The sequence below is a fragment of the Penaeus monodon genome, chromosome 20 (genome assembly GCF_015228065.2).
Source record: "Penaeus monodon isolate SGIC_2016 chromosome 20, NSTDA_Pmon_1, whole genome shotgun sequence".
NCBI lineage: Eukaryota > Metazoa > Arthropoda > Malacostraca > Decapoda > Penaeidae > Penaeus > Penaeus monodon.
This window is the reverse complement of record NC_051405.1, coordinates 18,229,701-18,229,925: the sequence shown is the minus strand read 5'-3', so window position 1 is coordinate 18,229,925 and position 225 is coordinate 18,229,701.

The following is a 225-nucleotide window of genomic DNA, read 5'->3' as shown; positions in this document are numbered from 1 at the left end:
CCCCTTGTACCTTTTGACAATGCGGCGATTATCTTTAAAAGCACGCAAAATGAGGCGGTGAAAGCGATGTCTCACTGGTCCTTGTTTGACTTCGCATGAGGATTCGTTATGTCGCCTGTGACTTTGCACATCTATATTTTTTTTCCATCTGTACATTTGTTATCAGCTTTTATATAACGGAGATTAGACAAGGTGTTTATCTCCTAGGCCTTTCGTAATACTGTA